Raw genomic sequence first — 25,437 nt, forward strand, 5'->3', positions numbered from 1 at the left:
TGGTGGCACCCACCCTCTGGAGGACCCTCCCTCGTGTGGTTCGGGGAGGCGGAAAACATAATATGTTTTAAATGTCTCCTGAAGACAAACTTTTTCACACAAGACTTTCCCTGCTCTTTAATGTAGCTGGTTTGATATTGCCTTTTAAACTTTTAATGTTTTAAATTTATACTTGTATTTTATGTTTTTTAATTGTGCACTGGCCAGAGAGCTTTTGCTGATGGGCAGTATAAAAATGTAATAATAAATAAATAAATTGTAGTCCAAATTTGGAAGTCACTGTGACAGGCTAGTTTAATGTTAAATACTTTTGATATATCAGCATATTTCAAACTATGTTCTACGGACCTTGGACTCTTGGGAAGGTAAAGAAAAGCTGAAATACAGCTTGCACCCTACTACTGATCTTTTTCTTGTACATGTAGCCCCAAGAGAATGTTGGCTGTGTTCAGTGCCCGAGACTTTCGTTTGATATGCATCCAAATGGATGTCCCCCTTTCCTCTGTAATGTAGAAATGCTGTGACAGACTCACAGAGGTTCCATGTCAGGTATCAACCCTAACCCTAATGCAGAAAGTGTGCTTGGCCATAGCTATTTGCTTTAGTTATCCATATTGGCAAATACTGCAAAATATCAGCTGTCAGAAAGATGTCAGGTTGCTGAAATGGAAGCAACCATTTGGCGTCAAAATTTGGTGTCGATATCAAATATCCCAAGAATATCTGGAGAATATTTAAGCAGCCAAAGGAGTGCTGAAGAATAGCCACCATCAACATTCATAAAGGAGAACTTGGGGAAAAGGTTTGGGGGGGGGGGACAAACTGATTTGAGCTCGAATGTTGATCTGTACCTTGACTTATCACACTCACTTAGCAGAAGGGATTTGGAGATGAACTGCACCATGAACCTTTAAAGTAGCCCAATTAATAACCTGACATGTCACATACAAGATTGTGCTGCCATGAGTGTCTCACCTGTGATCTGGAGCAGAATACTACAATATTTGTAATGCTTCGTAGTGATGGGTGGCTTGTTAGGAGTACTCTTGCTCCAGTGGCTAGGGGATTTCCTGTGTGCCTAGTTGAACCTACCCATTTTCATCCTTAGCACTAAAACTAGGAATGGATGAGTCCATATCCATCCTTTGTTAGTTTTGCACGTGTTGTCCACTCATAAGGACATTCCATTGAATATCTTCATCAGTTTGTGAATTAAAAAAATAGAGCACAAAATGTGTGATTCCTCTAATATATGTAATCAATATGTATAAATAAATAAATAAAATATATGCAAGTTTCCCTAGCAAACATATTCTGTATGCAAATTTACCTAAATACCCATGTTTCTATGCAACCTTCTCCAATAACATGTATAGTCTGTTCACATGAACAAATGAATTTGCAGAAGTCAAAGGCTTGGCTGCTACTGCAGTCTCCTTCCCCCATATATCTGTTCATTTATCCAGACTGACGGTGTAAATAGGGCTACAGTCAATGAACTAATGAGAACCCTCAGTCTGGACTGATTGCAGTTAAATAATAACTCTCTCTCTCTCTCTCTCTCTCTCTCTCTCTCTCTCTCTCTCTCTCTCTCTCTCTCCAGAAGTCTTTCTCTTTTTAGGCTACCAGGAATGTTTTTGCAAAATATAAAATAAAAAAAATGTGCCAAGTATTTATGGAGATCAAAAAACAAACATAATAAAGTGGCATTAGAATACAGAGTCCACATTTTAAGATTTCGCCATGAGCTCTTTTTTTTCTTTTTTGAAACAGATGATTTATGATTCCTGAATGAAGAAGTTTATGGAGAAAACTCTGACAGACCTTTCAGTCCAGTTTGTGCTAATAGACTCTGATATTATAATTAATAATGCATACAGCACTTTAGTGTGTTGTCATTTTTCCTTCCCTGTTAAGATATTGCTTTCAACTCTGCCTTCAATTACTCTGATTAATTAAGCTTTCTTTGTCCCCTTATATCTATTAGCGGATTCAGTGTAACAGATGTTTCACTTTTGGGGTAATTAAGCATATTTTAACAAGGAAAAGGATGAATTCCATTAGTTACATTCATATTTTACTGATAATTGTGTTAAGAATCTTGATAATCTCCTAAGATGTTATACATTCCTATATTTTATGTTAGGCAAATACTGTATATTGCCATGTGGAATTGTCAGGCTGAGCCCTCTACCCACCCTAAAAAGGACCCCTTGAGAAGAAAAGAAACAGGAAAGCAAAGCCAATGTTTCTTACTCTTGTATTATTATTATTATTATTATTATTAATAATAATAATAATAATAATAATTTAAGCACCAGTGTTTTGGAGCAGATTGGGATAGAGTGTTGGAGTTGAATCCCATCTCAACAATAGATCTGAATCCATCTTAACAACAAGCCTGAGGTGTTTTCCAGACTTTAAGTATACCGTGATTGTGTCATTGCACAGAAGTGATACTAGTGAACTGGACAGTTGTGTGTCTTCCTTACAATGGCCCACTTCAGACAACAAACTAAACGATGCTGCTTAACCACAAAATGGCTAATGGAATGCATTAAGGCCAATGCATTCCGTTAACCATTTTGTGGTTAAGCAGCATGGTTTAGCATTTTATCTGAACGGGGCCAATATGGAGATATGTGTTTCCTAAATACTTTTAGAGCTGGGATGGGCAACTTGTGGCCCTCTAGATCCTGACCTACAACTCTCATCAGCCCTGTCCTAGCTATGCTATCAAGAGTTATAGACCAAAACAACTGGAGGGCTGCATGTTGCCCTCCCCTGGTTTAAGGATTTGTAATGTGCGAAGCAAGTACAGCCAGAACAAAACAACCCATTTCAAAGTGGGTGAAGTGGCTGGGAATAAAATGGCTGCTTACCATTGGGTACAGCCCAAGAAATAACCATATAGCATCTAATTGGTTTCACCACACCCTCTGGGACTGGAAGCAAGACACTCATGGCAGGAGATGGCTCACTCTTAGCTACTTGGGAGCTAAGAGTAGGGGTAGAGAAGGGAAAATATGGCTTTGCTACAAAAGCACTTGAAAATGGCAGGAAATCTGGATTGGCCTTGGTTAGTCAACAGAACAGTACGTTCGGCCTGCTGAATTTCTAGCCCTGGCCTCAGATTCCGAGAGCTGGTGGTTATTGCCCAGGCTCTTCCCTTCCCCTTGCTGTTGTACTAGCATAATATCATGGGTTGATTCAAAATGGTGGCATGGTGCCAGATGACGTTTAGCCACTGCACTGCTGTAGGTCCTGCATCCAGTCCTCCATCCTCACTTGGCTATGCAGTGCAGCACGCCTAGTGAAGTTAATTAGTGAAGGACAAACTAGGACTTTTCTCCTCTCTCTCTTTCTCTCCCCACCCCCTAATTCTTTAACAGGGCTGCATTATGCAAATTGCACAAATATTACATCAAAGGAAAAGCATCAGATTGGGAGAAATGCGGTTGAATCTATCACTTAACCTGTTAGATGAATAAAACATTAAAAAAAAAAACCACCACAACTCACCGTCATTTGGAATTAAATACCCTGTTCTCATTGGGTGACTATGAGGAGGCTACTCTTAAATTCTAAAAAGAAAGAAAGAAAAAAGAAGAAAGAACTTTCTTCAGCAACACATCAAAGAGTTTGCATATTGCATGAATCATTGATTAGCTCAGGGTGTCGTAGCAAATACTATTAAAAATGTATAAACTGACTTTACGATATATCAGGTCTAATTAAAGCCATTCCAAAAATATCTCTGATCACCTTTGCAATAATGATTCTTAGTACCACCATGAGAAGTTCCCCTCCACACAACTTTCAAGTGAGCTTTATTGTACGTATTAGTTATAAAAAAAGGAAGAAAAAAAACAATGTCGATGTGTCTGAAATATAAATTTCCTCAATGCGGGTCTCCAACCAGATTGTCTGTGCATGTGCCTGTGCAGTTACTTGGTACATTCACAACACTTTGATTTGGAAAAGGCAGGTACCACTTTACCTCCTTGCAATCACATGGAGAAAGAGAGTTGGGCTCGCACCTGCTGGGCCCAACCTTATCTCGCCAGTGTTCACGCACTGGTCCTGGGAAAAGTTCAAGAAAGGAGTGTGTTTTACACACATAGGTTCCCACATTATTTAGAATCTTCAGTGATCTGGTTGCTAAATCACAGCAGATGCCTCCATACATAGAAGAGACTCCCTTCTTCAGTTCCTCCCACCTTCAGTCCCCCACCCTGCCCCATACGTGGACTGTGGGTGCACAGCCAGGATCATCAGGCACAACTCCACTTTCTTCTTCCACACAGAGAATGTCCAAAGAAGGCTCACCCATATGTATGACATTATAAGCTCCAGTTCCCCACCTTTGCTTTTCCGCCTGTGTTTTCATTCCTCAGTTACTTCCTCTTTTCAAGCATGAGCATGAGGCCCATTGAGCATGAGGCCCATTGAGCATGAGGCCCATTGAGTCCGCTGTTCTAATGGGGCAGGAGAGAGCAGCAATTCTAAGTTTAAAAAAACTGTTGGACTTAATGAGGTTTTCTGTTGTTGCACAAGGAAGGCCACAAGGGGCAGAAGGTGTGTGGGAGGCAGATGATGTCATGTGAGGGACCTGAGCAAACTCCTTGAGTGCCCAGTAATGAGTGTGCAATAAAACGCTCGTCGGATGGAGCTTTATGACTTTAAGGACACTTGCTCAATCCCTGGAGGAGAAGGTTATCAATGGCTACTAGGCGACAGCTATGTGTTACCTCCAGTAGCAGAGGCAGTAAGCCTGCGTACACCAGCTGCTGGGGAACATGGGCAGGAGGATGCTGTTGCACTCATGTCTTGCTTGTGGGTTTCCTGTTGACAGCTTGTTGGCCACTGGCAAACAGAATGCTGGACTAGATGGACCCTTGGTCTGATCCAGCATGGCTCTTCTCATGTTCTTATGCTCGTATGCTCATTTCTGAGCTACAGATAAAAGTGACACAACCAAAGTAGGCCCATCAGCACTGCCTTGGTCGTTAGCCTATCTGAATTGTCCAATTCCATAAGAGGGCAAGGAGAGACAATGTGCTAGCCCTGTCCCCTCTGGGACCATTTCTGTCACCCACTGTTTGTGGAAGGTGACTTTCTGAAGATAGCCTCCTCTTTCTCCATGTGATTTGGAACCTAGTGAAGGATCCCCTCTTCAGGACATCTCCCCTTCCAAAAGAGGGTGACAGAGGGACCAAGGTTAGCATGCTGCTGCTACCCCTTCACTTATTTACTATACCTAAAAATGATACACCTGTATATAAGTTATACAGATGGGAGATCATCTGGGGAACCATTTGTAAATTCCTAGTCACTCTCTTGAGGAAGCCTGCATATACAGGTATAATAAAGAAAGGCATGAATGAATAATAAATGGGACATTAAATAATTTGGATGAATTAGGATGAATAATTTGGATGAATCCCTTATGTTCAAATCAGTAAAACCTGAGCTTGTTGAAGTTCTCCAAATACCACCTCAAAGCTCATTCTGACTCGAATCTGTGTCAAATTGCAAGCTTTGGTTTTTTTTAAATTATTATTTTCACATGAAAATCTGTGCATATTTTCATGCATGTTTTTCCAAAGGTACATTGTGTGCATCTTTGAAATGTAGACATTCTTCCCCCATTCATTAAGGCATTTTTGTGTCCATTTTTCAAAAGTAAGCATTTTTTTCATGTACGTTTTCCAAATGGGTGCATGCTGTTGAACACATTTTTGAGGGTTTCCCCCCTGCAAATTACATTACAAGCTCAGAAATTTCTGAACTTTGACTGTAGTTTGCATCCGAGTCTGTGTTTGGTCCAGAACGTGCAAACTGGACAAATCCTGAGCAAAAATTAACTGAAATTAATTCCTGATACATCATTAATTAGAGTAACATTTTAAAGGACAACTCAATCTTTTTTTCTCACAGGTGGCACTGCTGTGTTGTTGAGATGGGGCACAGCAGGATTGGGAGTGTTACATTTTTGAAACACACACACATTCCAGCCAGATGTTCCCTGTATTAGCAAGGGGGTGCACCTCCAAAAGGCAAACAATTAGAAATTACACTTTTGCTTCATCTGCTGTTCACCCTTGCCATAGTAACAAGATGTGGTGATGGCCACCAACTTGGATGGTTTTAAAAGGAAGTTGGATAAATTCCTGGAGGTGACTACTAGCCCTGATGGCTATGTGCTAACTCCAGTATCAGAGACAGCAAGCCTGTGTACACTAGTTGTTGGGGAATGTGGGTGGGAGGGTGCTGTTGCACCATGGCCTGCTTGTGAATCCCTGGTTGACAGCTGGTTGGCCACTGTGTGAACAGAGTGCTGGACTAGATGGACCCTTGGTCTGATCCAGCATGGCTCTTCTTACATTCTTATGTTTAACAGTTCCCCTGTTGAACAAACACACTTAAGGACAAGGCAGGGGTGGAGGTCTGGATGGTTAACAATAGAGATATGAAAAGTTTGCATGAACCCATTGAGATAATTGATCCAAACTGTGAGGATCCTATCCCGAAGGCTGCTTGGTAAAGTGGCCTGGTCATTCAGTTTACAGAAATTAATGAGATATTCATTGAGAGTAAGGGGTTAGCATCACAGAACCTTTATTTCTATGCCTACAAAACGGCAATATAGTACATCCCAACATAATTGTTCACACCTCATTCATTCCTGTGTGTGTGTGTGTCTCTCACACAGTCTCTCTCTCTCTCTCTCTCTCTCTCTCTCTCTCTCTCTCTCTCTCTCGCACACACACACACACGGATGCACACACCTGGAAATTTCATTTTTGCCCACCCATATTCTTAGAAGGACTGTGTGTTAAATGATGATCTCAAACCATTTGTTAAATGTAGTAGAAATTTCTGCTATTCACCATTTAATATCGCCACCTGTGAAAAGTGCAATGCCCTCATGTGCTGCAACTTGGATCAATAATCGGAAAAGATGCAAGTCTTGGAATTTCTCCTTGGCTTTCTGTTAAATTAATAAAGATATCAAAATGCATAAATTAAGGGACAAATAAGGCATTCTTTGCTGCGCTGTAAACAGACTGTGACCTAAAACATTTGTTCAGCATTCTCTTCCGTTAACAACATCAGACTCAGATCATTGGCTCATATTACCTGGAGACAGAAAGAAAATTGGTTGAACTAATTAGGAAATTTGCAATACAGGTAATGCATGTTTAAGACTTCGGGAACACATAATAGAAACTGACCTGCATAACCAATAGAGCAGCTATCAGTGCGTGCAGCCTTCTTACCCATCAATAAAATAGGGACTCAAAAACATCTAGAATGAAGGAACTAATGTCAGTTGTTAAATTCAAGGCTCTCCTGTCTCCTTAGACTGAACTGAGTTAGCCAGACAGAAGTCTGAGCACTTTCCCAGTAAATCACATTATACTTTTGCAGAATATGATTACATAGGCTTTGTGTACTGGGAGAAAATATGGATCAATTAAAAATGACACAGAATGGAAAATTTTAATGACTCATAAAGTAGACCAGATATTTCTTTGGTATCACTTCAAGACCAAATTCATGGAAGCATAAAATGCAGTTGGTTGCCATGAATTTGGGATTCTCTATCTCTTTTCTTTTAACTCAAGGTTATGACAGTGCTAAAGTATTACTGCTCTAAAGGGTCAAGGATACTTAGGGCCTTGCTAGACCTGCCGGCTTACGCCGGCAGGGAGGCGGGGCCGAGGCGCGCTGAAGTTAGCGCGCCTCCCCCAGGCTACCACACGCACGACGCGCAGGGACGTCGCGTCCCTGCGGCGTCCACCATTTTTTAAAAAATTTAAAGGGGCCGGGTGCGGCCCAAAGACTCCGGAGAGGTAAGTGGGTTTTTTTTTGGGTTTTTTTACCGGGGGGGGGGGGGCGAAGGATGGTGGGGGGTGGCAGGGGGTGGCACGGGGGGAGGGCGGGTGTGATCGCGATCGCGCCACGCGGGCAATGCCTGGCATGGGGCGGTATTGCAAGCGCCGCCCCATGCCAGGCATTGCCCGCGCACCGCGATCGCACCCGCCCTCCCCCCGTGCCACCCCCCCTGCCACCCCCCCGCCATCCTTCGCCCCCCCGCCAATGGGCACAGCGGTCCGCAGCTTTTCATGGCTCCTCGCGTGTAAGCGAGGAGCCGCGAAAAGCTGCGGAAGTCCCTAGACGTTCCCCAGCTCCGGCCTGAGGTCGGAGCTGGGGAAAAGGCGCGCCATAAGCGACTTCACTTATGGCGGGTAAGACCAGGCCTCAGCGCGGCCTGTCTGCGGATTCCCCTGTGCGTCATCTGGACGCACAGCAGGGAAGCCGGGTCAGAATGCGCGCTAAGGCCTCGTCTAGGAAGCCCCTTAGATAGAATGTCAGGTGGCTGAGATCAAGACTTGCCAATCCAATAACTTTTATGCCTCCTTTATTCCTTTGTATTTATCTTTTCCAAAATACTTGGTAGCATTACCAAATATTAAAATGAGGGTGGCCTTCGCTCAAGCAAGATTAAATGTTCTCCTTTTGGCAGATTGGGTGGGTTGGCACAAGGGGGTTCTTATGGAGGATAGAGTATGTGGTTGCAATTCCGTGTCAATTGAAGATACTATTCATGTACTGCTAGAATGCTCTATTTATAATGATCTTAGAACCAAATATATCCATCCACTGTTAAGATGGTTGAAGGAAAGGCTACTCCTTGAAATGAACTCTAGCTCCAGTTGGTTGTATTTAGGGCCAAATATTCCTTAATATCAGTATTCATTTTAAAGTTGCCAAGGGCTGAACCTGAACTTTTTTGCATACCAAACATGTGGTCCAATGTTATGCTACAGACCTTTTCCGACAGGCCTTTGGGCTTTGTGCACTACATTTATTTTGCAGGGGAACTTAGAGAAAGGCAAAGGGCAACAGGCATTGACCTGTATCAGTCTTTGCCTTTTACCATGCTCATCCCAAATCGGCTGGATAGCACAATCCTTGGGGCCTTGCCAAACCGTGTTGCTGTTTACAGTGCTGTTGCGGCTGTTTTCCATCAAAGCACTATGTGTGTGCCGATCTCTCTTTCCCCCCACCCTCACTGTGGGCACAATGATTTCTTTCTGTTTGGCGTAGCTATTGACCTTGTAGGCAAAGTACAATGGGATTCATGAAATGAAAAATTGCTGCCCAGCGTAGTGAACAAGGAGGTTATTAATTTCTTTTAATATATGCAATTCACATTACCCTAAATAAAAATGCCATGTGTGCATCACGGAGAAAACAGGTTGCAGATGATGCCGTGAAAGTCTGTTGCTTTGAGCGTTGACACAGAAGCATGCGTTTGGAAGGGTCCAAACAGGTTAGGCCAGCCATCTGCCATAAGTCAGTAATGTACACCCACCGGCCTAGCACAAGAGCGACTTGCAAAATCTAGACTACAAGGTGGCAGAGAACAGCTTTATCACACACATGCACCCTGCCCCATATGCAGAAATATGTCTCTAGCTGACTAAGGCAAGTGAGCCAAGCCAATTTGACGGGAATAAAGCAGATTTGGAGACTGAAAGTGGATCAAAAGAACCTGTGCTGCAATCTGACAAGCGAGAGAGAGAGAGTCACGTGCATACAGTTTTGCCCCAACATATGACATTGTTTGCTTAAGTAGGAAATGGACTGCCAATTTCTGGAGCCCAGACCTATTATGTGGCCTACCAGCTGGAGAAAGTGCCATCATATTTGCTCTGTCCTGTCAGAGCAAATATGATGGCACTTCAGTCTCCCTCAATGGTGTGAGAGACTCTGGGGCAATTCCTCAGGTTATATGTCCTGCTCCTTTCCACCTCTCAATGGCTGTGTCCCTTAAACCATTGGAGTTCTCAAAGGCCAGGGATAGGAACCTGTGACCCTCTAGATGTTGTTGGAGCCCATCTCTTAGCAACCTCAGCCAGCTTGGCCAATGGTGAGGGAATTGAGATCCAATATCATCTGGGCAGCACCAGGTTCCCAACCCTTGGTTGGCAAATTCAACCCGTTTTTGCTTCCTTGACCTCTCTCCCCACTGGCTATACCTCCATGGTGCTGAAACTCTCTCTCTCTCTCTCTCTCTCTCTCTCTCTGGCCACAGCTAGACCTAAGGTTTATCCTGGGATCATCCAGGGTTCACCCCTGCCTGAGCACTGGATGCCCTGTGTGGCACCTAGATGAACAGGTTTGACCCCTGGATGATCCAGAGATAAACCTTAGGTCTAGCTATGGCCTCTCTCTCTCTCTCTCTCTCTCTCTCTCTCTCTCTCTCTCTCTCTCTTTCTCATATAGATAGAAATAGAGATAGCATCCAGAGCAGCTATGGATCACTAAAAGGATCAAAATAAATTTGTTTTTTTTTTTTTAAAGAGAGCTGGAAATCCAGACTGACTAATTATGTAAATGGGCACTGGGTGGCATGGCTAGGAACTAGGTAACACTCAGCCAATTGGGCAATCTGACAACCCTAAGTAGCAGGCATGTATCCTGTAATATGAGGGTTTCATGCATGCTGATTTGCTTTGCTAGATTTCTTCAAAAAATGAAAAAAGGAGGAGGGGAAAACTGCACAATCCCTATGTGTCACATGATGACAGAGGTATAGTGCTGGGGAGAATGTGCCCATATCTCTACCACAGGAAGGCCTTTGTTTGTATGAACTAGCCTAAGCCAAATAGGCTGTACAAGTACATTCCAGACAGATCACTTCTGCCCCGTGTCTCATCACATTCTTTTCAGTTGGCCAAGGCTGACATTGGTGCATTGGATGAAAATGCTGATGGCATTTTCAGACTTCAGATTTTTATTCCAATCTGGGGATTTCTCAGGACAAAGAAGTCTCATGAACTGGCTATCATTTTAATGTCGTGCACACACATGTAAGTGCATACAGGATTTCAGTTTGAAATGTAAATTAATAATAATAATTCCACCATGTGTCCCCGGAATGAATTACTAGTTCTTAATTTGTTGGTCAAATCTAGATACGCTTCTTGTCCCTCCTTTTTCAAATGGGTGAGAATGGTGTGAGATTATTGCTAAATGTTTATCTTTTTTACTGTGTTCTAAGGCAAGAGCCATTCTTGCTCTTAGATTAAGTGTAGTAGGTACTATTTACAGAAGTACTCAAACACTTTACTTCAGGGGCTAAATTACATAAGCAAAAGGAATACTGAAGCAGCAGGCAGCTTTACAACATCAAGTCATGTCTATAATTATAACGCTCCTAAACATATAATTTTTAAGGGATATGGCAGTTCTTCTATGTAAAATAGCAAAGCCTGAGAAATCACCTGAGTAGACCTGAAAACAAGGGTATTCTTTCATTTCATCTACAGTTTCACTGGCTGTTACACTGTGATGTGTTTCATAACCAAATGAAAACTGAACAATTGTGTTTTGATCTGAATTGAGTAGACATGGTACAGTAAGCAAACATTGAAATGTTAGATCCAATGTGATTCTTTTGGGGGTCTGGCTTTTGTTTTTGTTTTAATTTCACCCCTGATTAAAAATGGTTGGGGACCAGCACAGAAGCAGATCAATAATGGGGAACTGCACTCTCTTTGTGTGTTAAATTTCCCCTGGGTTCCCTCTTTCAACAGCTCTTGTATGAAATCCCCAGACCACTTCTTGATGTTGGAAGAATTGAAAGTACAGCTTGGGGAGATTTCTGTAGGCAGATCTTCATAAGATGCTAGACTGCCTGTGTGGACCGTGGGTTCATTGCAGGTCCCAGTGAAACCCAGTGAAACCTTTTGCATCAAGTGTTACATATACAGTTTAAGAAACCAATCCGAACATTCAACATTTCAGTTTTGAACTAACTTGCTTTTGTGGATGACAGTAGCTGGCTAATGGTGTTTTAATGCACAAGTCCTTGTTTCAGTCATTTTAATGCCTCAGTGATGTGACCATTCCCCCTCCCTTCCCCCATTTTAAAGCCACAACAATGAGCATTATTTATGCCTTAAACACGTGTTAATGAATTTTACAAGCATGTTGGATTTCACAACTGTCAGAGAGCCAGAAAGTTTGGCGCCAGAGTCAATCCCGCGTCATGCCAAAGCATTATGTGAGCCATTGGAAATGATTATCCACAGACAAATGGGAAAATACATCAAATGATATATAAGGTCACACTGACAGCCAGGAAGCAATGCCAGAATATTCTTACTGGCTTAGATCCTTTTTGGCTTGCATGCTTATATAGGCATAGAGCAGAAGAAGAGCCAGACACTTTGCTCGAGCCAGGCATATAACTTCCTTGGCTCGCCCAACTCGGTAGCACAGCTGTCATGGCAAAAACAACCCATCAAACCTGCATTTATTTTGCCATCTTTTATTTTCTATGACTTTCCAAGATGTGACTATCAAGGGCAGAGATATTTGCAGCATTTAAAGTTAAGGACGTTATTCTGGAAATATAAATACTTTCAGTGATAACTAAGGTTGGACTTGATAGGTTTGCTCCTGACCAATTGAACCTGTCCGCCCTCCCCAGAGTACACACACTCAACAGGAAGACCTATCAACTTCACATGTACTTTGGGGGCAGGTGTGATCGCTGCTGCTTGCGCAGCAGTCTAGATATATACAAAGTTTTCTTCACTTCAGGGCTACATGAGAAATTTGTTTCATTTCGGTTTTGAATGGAAGTTACCCAATTCACACCTTCCGGACCCAAACACAATCTGTGATTGAAGTCTTTCTGAGCTTATGATGCAATTCACAGAACAACCAAAATGTGTTTGAAAAAATGCATGAATTTAAAAAGTGTTCATTAAAAATGCGTATTTTTGACAAATGTGCACAAACATGAGAATGGGGAAAATATGTACATTAAATTGTGCACAAGTGATGCACTTTGGAAAATGAAGATGATACGCACTTTTTTGGTGTGGAACTAAAACTTCACAATCTGATATAGACATGAGTGAGCCCAATTTGTACATCCCTACTTCACATGATATTATGGCTAGCTAATGGGAGATTTTTTTTGTTGTACAACAGGATTGATTTTCAAATAATGAGTGGCAAGTTACAATTTCCATGGATGTAAGGTATTTATATAATCATAGTTATCTTAGAGTTTGTCACACCACTCACCTTTTCCAAGTAGGAAAGGGTTAAAGATCATAACTCAGTCCCTAAATTTCATAAGAACATAAGAAGAGCCATGCTGGATCAGACCACGGGGCCATCTAGTCCAGCACTCTGTTCACACAGTGGCCAACCAGCTGTCGGCCAGGAATCAACAAAGCAGGACACAGTGCAACAGCACCCTCCCACCCATGTTCCCCAGCAACTGGTACACATAGACTTACTGCCTTGGATACTGGAAGTAGCACATAACCATCAGGGCTAGTAACCATTGATAACCTTTCAGACCCAATTGTTTGCAGAATTTTAAAATATTGGTACTGATGCAAAAGTGTCAGCTCTAGGTATTTGAAGTCCCTTGGGCAAGATGCCCTCAATGGGCCCCTTCCTTCAGTGAATCTCCCTTCTCACCTCCACTGTCAACTGCTATTCTTCCTTGCCCTCTTTCTAACCACTGTGAACAAGTAGGAAGTGACATCTACTGTTCATCTTTGCTGCAATCACTTTTGTCTAGGCCAGAGTGAGGAGCAGATGAACAAGCAGGATGGAATGATGAAAAGGTGGAGCAAGTCCAGGAGGTTCTCGTCAGTGAGCTGCAGCTGGGCTCTGGGCCCTTAACAGCTGCCCTACCATGCCTACTCCTGACAAGGGCCTTGAAGAGGCCGACCATGGGAGGGATATTGCCAGTTAAAGAGATCCCCCCCAAATCCTAGAGCCTTGCCCCATGGTTTGTATACAATGAGCAAATGTCCAGAGCCACCCTGGGCCCAGGATTTTTCTCCTTTTTACTGTGGTCTCTCAAGGTCTGTTTGTGACTGGTTTGGTTTTGCCTTGGCTCACTTGCTTCTGCCACTAGTATTGTTTTACTTGTAATTCCAGTTTACAAGGATGTCTGGCACTGCATTCAACGCTAGAAACCTTTCTAATAATGCCTACTATATGATGTAAGAACCTGTAAGAAGATTATTTATTTATTTATTTATTTATTACATTTCTATACCACCCAATAGCCGGAGCTCTCTGGGCAGTTCACAAAAATTAAAAACATTCAAAGTATAAAACAACAGTATAAAACCATAATATAAAATACAATATAAAAGCTCAACCAGATAAAAACAGCAGCAATGCAAAATTACAAATTTAAAACACCAAGTTAAAATGTATTTATAGATTGTTAAAATGCTGGGAGAATAAAAAGGTCTTCACCTGGCGTCTAAAAGAATATAATGTAGGTGCCAAGCGAACCTCCTTAGGGAGCTCATTCCACAGCCAGGGTGGCACAGCAGAGAAGGCCCTCTTCCTGGTAGCCACTTCCTTTGGTAGGGGCTCATGGAGAAGGACACCTGAGGATGACCTTAGGGTCCGGGCAGGTACATATGGGGGGAGGTGTTCCTTCAGATAGCCTGGCCCCAAGCCGTTTAGGGCTTTAAATGTTAACACCAGCACTTTGAATCGGGCCCGGACCTGGACTGGCAGCCAATGAAGCTGGAAAAGGACTGGCATAATGTGGTCTCATCGGCCAGTCCCTGTTAGTAACCGTGCTGCCCTGTTTTGTACCAGCTGAAGTTTCTGGACCGTTTTCAAAGGCAGCCCCACATATAACACATTGCAGTAATCCAAACGAGAGGTTATCAAAGCATGGATAACTGTAGCTAGGCTATCTCTGTCCAGATAAGGGTGCAGTTGGTATATTAGGGTGGATTTTGAATGAATGCCCTTTGGTTCCATTCCATGACTGTGATTCTACATTCCTTTGAACAGAATCAGTCATAGAATCATAGAATAGTAGAGTTGGAAGTGGCCTAAAAGTCCATCGAGTCCAACCCCCTGCTCAATGCAGGAATCCACCCTAAAGCATACCTGACAGATGGCTGTCCAGCTGCCTCTTGAATGCCTCTAGTGTGGGAGAGACACAACCTCCCTGGGTAACTGGTTCCATTGTTGTACTGCTCTAACAGTCAGGAAGTTTTTCTTGATGACCATCAGGAATCTGACTTCCTGTAACTTCAGCCCGTTATTCTTTGTCCTGCACTCTGGGATGATTGAGAAGAGATCCTGGCCCTCCTCTGTATGACAACCTTTTAAGTTCACATCTAGGAAAATCTTGTAACTTGAAGTTGTGAAAAATGACTATAAATTTGCCGTATCAACAACATCGTAGCGAGCCTTAATTTCCTATAACATGAAAACAGATTTCTTCGGAAAACCATGTGCCATGATTACTTTTTTAAAAATCAAGGTGGTTGAAAATTTAATTATATGCAAGCTTTTCTGGCTGCAATCATCATCATCATCATCATCATCATCATCATCATCATCATCCACATCCAGATATTGAATGAGGTTTCTACAATAAATGGGCTGAGTATGAGAATTAGTAGTATGTCAGACCAACCACCACTTTCTCAGAATGAAATGTTCCCATTTTTATTCGTATTTCAGGAGAAGATATGATACCTGTAAGGAAAAAAAAAAAAAAGGAATGAGATTAAAATGGAAGAGGGAAATCTGGGGATCAACAGAAACTTTATGGATAAGCAAATAAATGATCAACATGACAATGTGATGCAATTAGTAGTTTCATGTAGTAATTTTTAAAGCTTTTGAACCTAGTACTGAGCTGAAGAAAAGGACAGTAAAGCCATACCAAGTGTTGCCTGACAGCTGTTTTAGAAAGATTGCTTGTATTAAAAGATGTTCAATCTTCCCAAAGCTTTAAATAGGCTTAGGCTTAGATTTGAGCTGAAAATCTCATTTGTCCAGCATTCTAAACTTTCTTTTCACTTCTTGTGATGCGTGCCAAATGGACTTTTCCTGAAAACGTTTGACTCATCCCATGGTCTGACATCACTCACTAGTGTCGCAGTAATCCCAAAGTGACACCTAATTGACCTTTTGAATTTGAACCCTTCTTGGTGTGGTTCAAATAGAGAACCACTCTAGAGAAGGGAGAACCAAGCTTTTTGCTGTCAGTATTTTACTGTTCCTGGTTGTTCCAAGAAGTATGTATGTGCACACATGCACACACATGAACAAATATATGTCCTCTGTGTTATTAAAAAGGGGTGATTTGGGGCAACCAGGTCCATCTGTTAGATTTTATGGAGACAACAAATGCTCTTGAATATTTATTTTAATTACTTTATTATTGTATTTATATCCCGCCTTTTTACCTCCAAGGAACCCAAGGTGGCATATATAATCCTCCTCTGCTCTATGTTATCCTCACAACAACAACCCTGTGAGGTAGGTTGGGCTGAGAGTCTGTGACTGGCCCAAGGTCACACAGTGGCCGAGTGAGGAGCGTGTTCAGAGGAGGGCAACTAGGATGATCAGGGGTCTGGAAACAAAGCCTTATGAAGAGAGACTGAAAGAACTGGGTATGTTTAGTCTGGAGAAGATAAGATTGAGGGGAGCCATAATAGCACTCTTCAAATACTTCAAAGGTTGTCACACAGAGGAGGGACAGGATCTCTTCTCGATCATCCCAGAGTGCAGGACATGGAATAATGGGCTCAAGTTACAGGAAGCCAGATTCCAGCTGGACATCAGGAAAAACTTCCTGTCTGTTAGAGCAGTATGACAATGGAACCAGTTACCTAGGGAGGTTGTGGGCTCTCCCACACTAGAGGCATTCAAGAGGCAGCTGGACAACAAGCTGTCAGGTATGCTTTATGGTGGATTCCTGCACTGAGCGGGGGGTTGGACTCGATGGCTTATGATTCTATGATTCTATGAGTCTTATATATTATACAGCAATATCAATATCTTTTATCAAGCCTCTGAGATGAATATCAAAAGTGTAATAGTAACCTGAACTGGACTTTTACTAAAAAGAAAAAAGAAGTCATCTCCTCTTGAGTAGATGCAAATAGATGTCTTTGTAGTTTCACTTCAGAACTTGTGACAACATTTTCAAGCCTGATTCTGTTCAGATTAGACACCAAGCTACTGTAATGCAAATTTCCATGATACAGAAAATCTTTCTGATAAGCTTTTTATTCATATAACTATTAATGTTTAAAATTAGAACTAAACTAACTTCTGTTGCAAGAGTATTGGGAAACACAGAGCACAGAGCTTTGCAAGAATAAGTAGGCAGATGTTATGGCTATGGTATTAACCTTTATTTAGAGACGTGGTGCAGAAATAGGGATAGATGAATAAATTTTAGGTTTTTCTTAGGTTCTCATTTTTCTAGTCTTAACTCTGTTTCATCTGTCTGCATCAGTTTTGATTTATTTTTTAATGGTTGCATGGAAATTTGTACACATTTTCATGCACACTTCTCAGCTGCACGTTTCTCAAGCCCCCCTCCACTTCAGTGATAATCAATAATATATTCAGAGAGAGAGAGAGAGAGAGAGAGAGACTTACTTTCAAGTTAGGGTCAAATGAGTCATTACTTTAATTGTGTAGTTAGCAACTACATGCTGTTTAATTTAAAATATTATTATAATGTTAGGCATAGAGGGCAAGTTTCATTAGGACTATAGTAGATGGTAGAGTGACAATATGAAAAGGAGGACAAGGCTCCTCTGTCTTTAATAATAATAATAATAATAATAATAATAATAATAATAATAATAATTTATTTCTTACCGGCCTCTCCGATTGGATCAAGGCGGAGAACAACAGCAAGCATAAAATACATAAAATACTAATTAAGAACATAGTATACACTGTTAAAAAAAACATCCTAAAGGCATACTAAAAGTATTCCCTTTTCAACAGTTGTATTGAAAAGGGAATTTCAGCAGGTGTCAGTTGTATGCGTGTAGCACCTGGTGAAATTCCCTCTTCATCACAACAGTTAAAGCTGCAGGAGCTATACTAGAGTGCCGACATACAAAAGATGGCAGGGCTCCTGCAGCTTTAACTGTTGTGATGAAGAGGGAATTTCACCAGGTGCTGCACGAATACAAATAACACCTGCTGAAATTCCCTTTTCTATGCAACTGTTGAAGATACAGGGGCCCTGTCTTCCTTTTCATAAGGTCACGCTAGTGGGAGATATATCTCTTCATTCTTCAGCTGCAAACCTGACCAAAATTGCTCACTTTTTAGAATACAGTCTAGAATATATCTGTCGGGATCACATCTGGGAAGGTAAGCATTAAACCTCACCATGTACTGTGGTCCTTATGAAGATTGCCCCCCTGAAAATGCTATAGAGAAACCCTAGAGAGACTCTGCTGAAAGGGTTGAGCTGTGTTGTGTGTGTAGAGGGAGATCCCCAAAAATCATGCAGAGAGACTTTCTGGGAGCAGATCCCTTCTTCTCATGGAAGATCATTTTCTCTTGAAAAATGCAGATCCTGGATTCAACCGTTTATATCCCTAACACAGGCCTTTGCTAGACCTACCTGAAAGTCCGGTCGGGAGGAGGGGTGAGCCCACAGTACAAGTAGTGTGGGCTGTCACCCCAGTCTATATGTCAGACATGATGGGCTAAAGGAAAACCCTGTCGCGTCCACCATTTTTTCATTTTTAAAGGGCCGGGTGCACAGAAGCGCACGATCGACAAAGGTGAGGTTTTGTTTTTTTAAAAAAGGTTTTGCCACTCCCCCCACCCTGCCCCCGATGGGTGCAGCGCTCCTGGGGAGTGCTGCAGACCGTGCGTGGCTTCTCCTGCCTACACACGAGTAAGCGGGAAAAGCAGTGGAACAGTCTACACCTTCCATGGTCCCAGGCTCAGCCTGGGACAGCGGAAATACTGGGCTACAATTGGAGCCCATTACCCTGGGGCAAGGGAGGGTTGACCCCTGCCTAAACCCGGGATCCCCTGTGCGTCATCTGGATGCACAGGGGCGATCCCGGGTATCAGCCCGGGCTAACCGCTTGTCTAGCAAAGCCCACAGTTACAGTGGAAGCAGATATTCTAGGAAGTTATCTGTCAAAGTTGTCTTTTTCCTATAACTCCAAAACTTTAAGAGCATTGGAGCTTATAAGGTCAACCCTGTTTTTGAGGGTGGAGGTTATCATGACACAAATAACCTTGTTTATTTCACTCCTTCGTTGCCTACAGTTTATTCCAGTGGTTTCAGTCGATTTTGAAGGCTGCAAGGAAGGGAGCAATTGGAAGACATGTAACTTGCCAAGATCCTGAGGTAAAGCAAAACAGCATGCAGCCGCAATGTTAAATCTAACATTGATATAGGCTGCCCACCTTTCCTGGTCCTGAGGGATTACAATCTATTACACTAACTACATTGTGCTGTCTCCTGCTGCCCTTGCCATATGAAAAAAGAAATCTAGAATCAATACTTCGTGGCAACAACAGCTCCAGCAATGCTGCGTCCATGAAAATTCAGGTTTTCTGCATGCACCTTTAACCCATCACATAAGATCTGTTTAAGTAACTATCAGAACAAGGTGGCACCTGTAATGAGTTATTATTTACGCTTTGAAGCAATGATAAGGTCATGGCCATCTATTCTGTGCAAGGGAGAATTATGATTTACTTTTACAGCCAGGGATCCTCTATTCCAATATTACTATAAAATACCGAAATAATCAAGCACCTCACTGTAGCTCTTCAGGAGTGCTATAAATGTACATCAGTTCACTAGGAGAGGTGAAACAAGGATATTGTTGAATTTACAGGACCATAACAATTTCAGGAACAAATACAAAATAATGCTAGTGAAAGTTAAATCATAGAGCTACGTATAATGAATCTGCTCACTGCAGACCAAATTCTCCTAGATTTACTGAAGCATAAAGTAGTCTCTAGGCTTCACAACACAGGCGTACTCCAGTATTACTGAATATTATCCAATAAGAGATAGGTGTTAGGGTGTCAATATATTTTCATTCTCTTTGCAGAAGGGACTTTGATCCTGAGGAGGCTTAAGGGGCAGACAATTTTTACCAATTTTATTTATTTATTACATTTATATCCCACCTTTCTGTCAAATATGGCACTAAGCATTGCTGCTAGCTCACAGCACCACCTCCCATGATATTCAGGAAAGTCCTCCCCAGAGCAGTTAGTGAACACATGGGGTTCTTGGGTGATTGGCAAATTCATGCAACTCATCTCCTCCTGTCAGTTTGCAGGAGTTGAGAGCATCCTGTTCTATAGGGAGGTCCCAACTCTCTGGATCCATGTTATATACTGTTTACCATCACATCTCTGAGTACTACTCAACATGTCAGTGACTTCATCACCCTATTCAGGTGGGGTTAATAGGGTTAACATGTGATGAAAAGGTGTCTGTACCTGAATAGGGCTAACACATAATGAGCAGGAGTGCTCCGGTCCTGCCTATCTCCTTTATTGTGTTTGTCACCCCCAAATTATGTACGACAACTGTTTGAAGAGGAAAGTTTCCTGTATCCATGCAGGGTCTTCATGTGAGCCAGAATGCTGATTTCCCAGCCTCCACAGATACAGACTTCTCTCCTCTTCAGATGGTCATCCTCCATGAGTAGAGGGCATTGAATGTGATGATGAAGGATGGGTTTGCCATATTCAGGTACAGAATGCCTGAACAGGGCTCATGATAGATCTGAAACAGTCTCATAATTAAGGATGGATGAATCAATCTATGTCTGGCTCATGACACTTTTATGACTATTCATTCATAAATCCCATCCCCTTGAATAGTCCTTCCTAAATAGGAATCACCATTCCCTGGGGTGGCCAATTGACCTACATTCCCAGCCACTGGAAGCTACTGATGATCAGGAATTCACACACAGCTTCCCTTGCAGTTGAGCTCATCTATAAAAGCAGGCACAGTAGTGAGAAGCCAACTTTCTGAGCATGAAGAGCCCCAGTGACGAAGCGTCTCAGTCCTAGTAACAAAACATCAGGACACAGGCGAGTTAAGCAACTGGGCAAGTTTAGCAGCAGGGTGAGGAAGCCAGGGCAGTAAACTCTTCACTTTGCTTCTCAGAGAAAGTACCTTGAAATTAAAAAACAAAACAAAACAAAACACTAAGCTCTACATAAACTCCCTACCTTCTCCCAGCAACGAACTCCTAGTAAACAAAACCTATAACAGCAATAATAACAATAAAAACTGTTATGAAGGTAGATAGCCAGCAGGCAGGGCCAGCGCCAGACTATATTGCGCCCTAGGCAGGCGCGTTCTGAAGCCTCCGCCCCCCCGCTTGCGCACTCACCGCCCCCTCGCTCGCTCGCCTGCCCCCTCATTCACTCACCGCTACCCCCCTGCCCACTCGCCCCCGCCCCACCGCTTGCCCCCTCGCCTGCCCACCCGCTCACTCACTTACCGCCCGCACCGCTGCCCCCCGCCCGCTCGCTCGCTACCCCGGCTCCCCCTCACTCACCCGCTCGCTGCCCCCACCCACTCACTTGCTCACTCACTCACTCACTGCTCTGGCTCCCCCCTCGCTTGCCCGCTCACTCACTGCTCCAGCTCCCCCCTCGCTCGCCCGCTGGCTACCGCCGCCCACGCCCGCCCACTCGCTCACTCACCACTCCAGCTCCGGCTCCCCCCTCGCTCCCCCACTCGCCCGCTCACCACCCGCTCCCTTCCGCTCCCGGCTTTGAAGCCAGGATGCTGGGGTTGGGGGGCGGGGCGGAGGCTTTGAAGCGGCGTGTCTGGAAGTGGCTTCCTGGCGTGCCGTACTGAAGCCTCCGCCTCCAACCCCAGCGTCCTGGCTTTGAAGGAACCAGGACGCTGGGGTTGGGCAGAGGCCGGGGTGGTGGCTTTGGAACAGCGCGCCCAAAAGCCGCTCTAGGAGAGCGGCTTCCAGGTACGCTGTTCGGCGTCCTCGTTTGCTTGGCGCTCTAGGCTGCCACCTGAGTTGCCTCTATGGCAGCACCGGGCCTGCCAGCTGGGGTGTGTGTGTGTGTGTGTGTGTGTGTGTGCGTGTGTGTGTGCTTCTCTTTGTATTGCACTGAGTGTCACATGTACAGCTATCTGCCTGCTAGACAGAAATAATAGGTGCGTGCTTGGTGTAATGAACTCCTGGCTCTCAGGGAACAAGTTCGTTCCCTTGAGGTCAAGGTTGCTGACCTGGAGAAGTTAAGAGAGGCAGAAAGGATGATAGATGAGACCTTCAGGGACCTAAGAGCAACATCCCACTCCAACGGTGACAGGTCCTCTGCAGTCAAAGAGAATGGAGGTCTCGAGGAAGGCTATAGTTTTTGAGTCCGAAGCAACATCACAAAATTTGTAGAAATCTGCAAAACCTGAATTATAATCCTGTGGCCTGGATGGACACATCTGCCAGTTTTGCTTTCTTCCACATTCAGTTCAAAATAAATAAATAAATCTCAAGTTCTTTTTGTCCCAGATATAGCAAACTTTGCAAATTTTGCTAATTCATATCAACAACGAAGTGACATGAAATTCTTACTGATCCCTGTGATGAATACATTCCAAACTGTACATTAGTCAAGGGGCTGCAGCTCATGTCAGTGCAAATCAGAATTGCAAGGATACCTTAAGAATCTTTACACATTCATCTGGGAAGTGTGGATCAGGTAATTTGAATCCACAAAGAACAAATTCCTCAAGTTGCCTTTCTCATAACATTGTTTGGGATTCCGGCAGGTGCTGACAAATAAGAGGCTTGTAGATTGCAGCTACAGGCAGTAGCATCAAAACATTAATTTGGGAGTCCAAGAAGGGACTACTTCAGGGCAAGTGGTATGAAGACCACTTTTTAATTTTTGTGAACCGCCCAGAGAGCTCCGGCTGTTGGGTGATATAGAAATGTAATAAATAAAATAAATAAAAATAAAATAAAGATGGAAGCTGTTCAGGAAACTAGTCCACTTTGGATGGATGAGATAGGAGGCAGTGGGTGAAATTGACGGACTGTCATAGTAGCATTTTTTTTTTTACACTGTCATAATTTCTGATTGCTGTTGTTTTTGGTACATCAATGCACATCTAAATAAAGAAAGTAGTGAGGCTACATAAAGTATTGTTGTTTATAATGAAAGGGTCATTATCCTATTAAATAAAAAAAATTCCTTTATTAATTTTTTACAGAAAAATCCATTAAAAAATAACACCTTGAAATTACGCAGCAGCAGCAACAGGTAAGAGATGTGAAGGAAGCAGGATTGTTGCAATCAAGATCTTTTATAGGTAAATCACTCCCTTCTTGCTAAGTGTTTGAGTGCACTTGCTGTGACTTCCATTAACACAGCTTAGAGGATCAGCATGGCAGGAATCACATTGATGCATGCGAATGTTCTATCGTTCAAAAGTGCTCTGTAAATGCTGGGTATATATCTTTCGGTCACCCTGATTCTGTGGCTCCTTGAAGGCATGTGAGTTTCCACGCTCCCAAGAGCAATCTCTTTCATTTCAATGTAGGGAACAGCCTCACAAGTAAAAAGGAGATGTTTTGTGGCATGTGTTTCCTCCACTGAAATAAATAGAGAAGCCCACAAGGGCAGTGTGCACATCAAACCCCTATTCTGGCTCACGCTGAGTTAGCCTTACCAGTTCTAGGTATAGACCAATGGTGTCAAACCTCTTTCACCCAAGAGCTGCATTCAATTTTGGAAAGCTCTGAAGAATTTCATTTCAATAGCAGCTAGGGCCAAATGCAAAAGGGGCAGGACCCAAATACCAAAAAATAAATAAAAAAATTACCCAGAATATCTGCATATTTTAGCATAGAGTGCTTGCAGCTAGTAACTAAGCCTTAGGAGATGCATTTCCACCTTTAGGAATGGAGGGAAATTGCACAAAATTCTGGAAACAGCTCAACTATCACCACCTAGGGAAAAATCGTTGAGGCCAAGGGAACGGAGTTTGTGGCCATCTGGACAAACCTGGCCCCAGCTGCTCCGTTTTATGCTCATGCCCTATAAAAATCAACAGGACCTCCAACACAGAACTGGGATGGAGAGGAAGCAGTAGTGGCCTGAATGGGATAAGCTTAAGCAGCAGTGCAAACAGGGAGGAGCAGTGGCAGTGGTGAGAGGACACTGGCCAACCAGGCTTTTTGGTGTTGCCACACTTGCTATTAGGAAATGCTAGGAAACATTTTGGAGGTCTCTTTTTTCCTATATGGCATGATGATGATGATGATGATGATGATGATGATGATGATGATTGTAAAGGCACCGCTCACAAATGCATAACTCAGGGCTAGTCCATGTACACATTTCATCACTTGGGGACTGCATGTGTCAGGTCCATGACATCATATACTTCTTCTTCTTCTTCTTCTTCTTCTTCTTCTTCTTCTTCTTCTTCTTCTTCTTCTTCTTCTTCTTCTTCTTCTTCTTCTTCCTCCTCCTCTTGGCTTGGGACTGAAATACCGGAGAGAATGCCTCTCTCAACATGAATCTACCTGGACACTACAATCAACATCAGGGACATGGGAGAGGGCCTTCTTAGTGGTCCCCCCCAGCTATGGAATGAGGTAGCTCCCCAATGAGGCCCATCTGGCACCATCACTGTCATGTTTTTGGTGCCAGGTTAAAACTGCCCTCTAGTCCTGCTCATTTAATAGAATATGATGGGGCACCTATGTTGGCTGTCTTCAACAGGTCTGTTATTGAAATTGCTTACTGAAATTGTTTTTAGCTAGAAGACAACATGGATTTGTCAAGAACAAATCCTGTCAGACTAATCTGATCTCATTTTTTGATCGGGTAACCTCCCTTGTGGACTGTGGGAATGCTGTGGACATAATATATCTTGACATCAGGAAAGCTTTTGACAAAATGCCCCATGACATTCTGATTAACAAATTAGCTAAAACAACTATTAGATGGATCCACAGATGGCTATAGAATCGGTCTCAAAGAGTGCTTATCAATGCTACCTTCTCAAACTAGGGGGAGGTAACAAGTGGAGTACTGCAGAGTTCAGTCCTGGGCCCAGAGCTCCAACATTTTTATTAATGATTTGGACAAGGAGATGCAGGGAATGCTTATCAGATTTGCAGATGACACAAAATTGGGTGGGATAGCTAATACCCTGGAAGACAGAAACAAACTTCATAGTGATCTTGATAGGCTGGAGTGCTGAGCTGAAAACAACAGAATGAAATTTAATAGGGATAAATGCCAAGTTCTACACCTAGAAAAAGGAAACCAAATGCAGAGTTATAAGATGGGGGATACTTGGCTCAGCAATACTACAAAAGAGAAGGATCTTGGAATTGTTGTAGATCACAAGCTGAATATGAGCCAACAGTGCGATATGGCTGCAAGAAAGGCCAATGCTATTTTGGGCTGCATTAATAGAAGTATAGCTTCCAAATCACGTGAGGTACTGTTTCCCCTGTATTTGGCACTGTTAGGCCTCATCTTCAGTATTGCATGCACTTCTGGGCACCACACTTCAAGAAGGATGCAGACAAGCTGGAGTGTGTTCAG

Source organism: Elgaria multicarinata, chromosome 9 (genome assembly GCF_023053635.1).
Source record: "Elgaria multicarinata webbii isolate HBS135686 ecotype San Diego chromosome 9, rElgMul1.1.pri, whole genome shotgun sequence".
In the NCBI taxonomy this organism is placed as follows: Eukaryota; Metazoa; Chordata; class Lepidosauria; order Squamata; family Anguidae; genus Elgaria; species Elgaria multicarinata.